Raw genomic sequence first — 2,678 nt, 5'->3', positions numbered from 1 at the left:
TATTCGGATTATAGCACAGCCTTGCCTCATCTTTATTATGACAATAACCCTAAGAGGCAAGTTCCAATATTGTCATCATCTCAGACATACAAGATCCGTCCAGACCGGCCAGGGCAATGATACTCGGTGTCGTCCCTGGACCAGCAGCATCAGCCTCACTTGGGGACACATCAGAAAGAGCACATCCTCCGCCTGCCCACAGCCTTGCTGGATCAGAACCTGTGAAATTGGATCCCAGAAACCTGTGTCGTAAGCAGCCCTCCAGGTGTACCATAAGTTGGGAAGCATGCTGGACGAGAGAGGACAGTGGGTCTCAGTAGTAGAAGTCTCGCTTCCCATGAAGGAGACATTTGTTGGGTTCCTGATCCATGTCCCTCATGCACAGCCACGAGACACCTGTCCAGGGAGGCCTGTGTGCTACATGACGCTGGACAGGTTTCAGCAGAGCTTCCAGGGTAAGCGAGACCAAAGGAAGACTTAGAGATTGATTTTTGAAAGTCAGACAATAAAATTTTAAAAGCCCTGGATTACAATGGAGGTCAATGTCATGGCACTTAAGACCATTAGTTTTAACAAAATAAGCAAACTAGCTGCTGTCAACTTGATTGCAACTCTGGCAACCAGATGGGACAGGAGAGCCATACTGCACAGGCTAAAGGTATTTACCAAAGCACACCACTACATCTTTCTCCTGCCGGCCTTTTGGTTAGCACGTGAGCACTTTCAACCCTGAGTCACTAGGCTCCTGCAGGGATAACAAATGAAAGAAAGAAGAAAGGAAGGAAGAAGGAAAAAAGGAAAAGACAAAAGACTACCATAGAGTTAATTCCAATGTATAACAACCTTATAGGACAAGGGAGAACGGCCCCTGTGGGTTTCCAACATTAAATCTTCACAGGAGTAAAACACCATCTTTTTCCTACAGAGTGGCCGGTCGTCTCAAACTGCTAGGATGCTGAATTCCCAGTGGCTTACAAGAAAAATTGGCAAACTATGCATGAGGGCCAATTCCTGCCCAGTGCCTGTTTTTATTATTAAAGTTTTATTGGAACATAGCCACATCATTCATTTACCTATTGTCTGTGGCTGCATTCCTGATAGAAAAGCAGAACGGAGCCGTTGTGATCAAAATCACTTGGCTTTCAAACTCAAAGTACATGCTTTCTGGCCCTTCCCGGAGGGTTTACTGAGCCTGGCTTAAGCAACTAGTCGCACCGCAGGCCCAGGGATATGACCGAGGCGCCGCGCCACATTTCTCTGGCTGGGACTACTGGAGCCGGTCCGAGCCGAGGCTTTGCCAAGTCTCCTGGCAGAGGGAAGAGAGACATGGAGAACCATGTGCCGGTGCTTAACGCCTATGTTCGGAGATCACACAAACCACCCCACATATTTCGCTGCCCAAAGCCTCACATCCTTGGATGGAGGAAGAAGCGGAGTCATGCTAGGCCCGGGATGCAAACCAGAAGACTTCAAAAATGCATGGAAAGTGGAAGGAAAAGATGGTGAGATTTTTCTACGATCTCTTTGAACCCCCCACTATTGATGAAATGTAATTCAATCTAGCACGGCCGAAGCCTCCAGCCAAAAATGCTCAGCGTGTTCCCCTTCTACGTGAAGAACCCACCGCTCGCATCACCACCCACTCGCAGCCCCAGGCTGCAAGGCCAGCGTCACCTGGTTTCTGCTGGCATCTGAGCATGGCCTCCCTTCCCCACGAACTAAGACAGCTGCCTGCTGTCCGCACACCCCACAGACAGTGGGGCCAGGAACTGGACAGCCAAGAGAAACACTCGTCTGGCAAGAGCAGGTGGGAGCCCCTCAGTAGGGCTTGCTCTATGGAGTGGGCACCGGGAGGGCATGTTCCTGGGGAGACATCGTACTTTGTCTTCTGTAACTCCTAGAGCGGGGCGACCGAGGTCCTTTCTGTTCCACGACTCTTCTTGGGGACCTGCAAAGTCATGCTTTTCTTGGGAGAACAGTGCCGCTTCCTCAGCCTGCAACTTGGCCCGTCAGGGCTTAGGGCTCACATCTCAGCCCAACTTGCCCAGGCTGGTGATGCTTTGGCAGCAGGACTCCCTCAAAAGAAGCTCTGCTTCTGGTCAATTTGATTCCAGACCTCCAGGCCGACCTAGGTCACATCAGCTGCACCTTTTCTCTCCACTGCATCGTGAGCTCCCTGGTCACAGCAGGTCTTGATGGGAGAGTCCCGCCTGTCTTTGTTGCTGGGAAAAGGAAGGTTTGGAAAGGTGAAGTGTTAAGAGCATGTGAGACGCACCGGACTCACCCTGCTTTGAACCCAACTCTCTTAGTCTCCCTAGTTCAAGCTCCTCACTATTATCGACAGCACCGCTGTCCATCATCCAATGTCTCCAGATAGTTCCTTTGTTCTCTGTGAACTCACCCCGTAGTCTGCATAAGCCATTTTCACAGGCTTACAGAGAGTCAATCAGATGCCTGCTTTAACCCGGTGCTGGTTTGTCGCAGCTCATACTTTGCTTTGCTCTAAAGACTAAATGTTCCTCTCAAACACTAATGAAACATTATCAGCACCTGGGTAGGGGTAGGGAGGTGTGCTGATTTAAAAATGTCAAATCCCAAGCCTCAGTCTCACAGGATGTGATTTTATAGAATTGGGATGGAGCCTGGGAGCCTGCATTTGAATCCAGACACACCTCTCC

At 50.0% G+C, this 2,678-nt stretch overlaps 1 pseudogene; it reads left to right on the top strand.

Moving 5' to 3' along the window:
- The first annotated feature begins 421 nt into the window (after positions 1-421).
- LOC115870712 overlaps positions 422-2,678 on the top strand; it is a 6,063-nt pseudogene continuing 3,806 nt past the window's right edge.

The sequence above is a fragment of the Echinops telfairi genome, unplaced genomic scaffold (genome assembly GCF_000313985.2).
Source record: "Echinops telfairi isolate 266 unplaced genomic scaffold, ASM31398v2 ScPeMD7_2291;HRSCAF=2852, whole genome shotgun sequence".
In the NCBI taxonomy this organism is placed as follows: domain Eukaryota; kingdom Metazoa; phylum Chordata; class Mammalia; order Afrosoricida; family Tenrecidae; genus Echinops; species Echinops telfairi.
The sequence above is the reverse complement of the archived record's forward strand: the minus strand, read 5'-3'. Positions and strand labels throughout refer to the sequence as shown.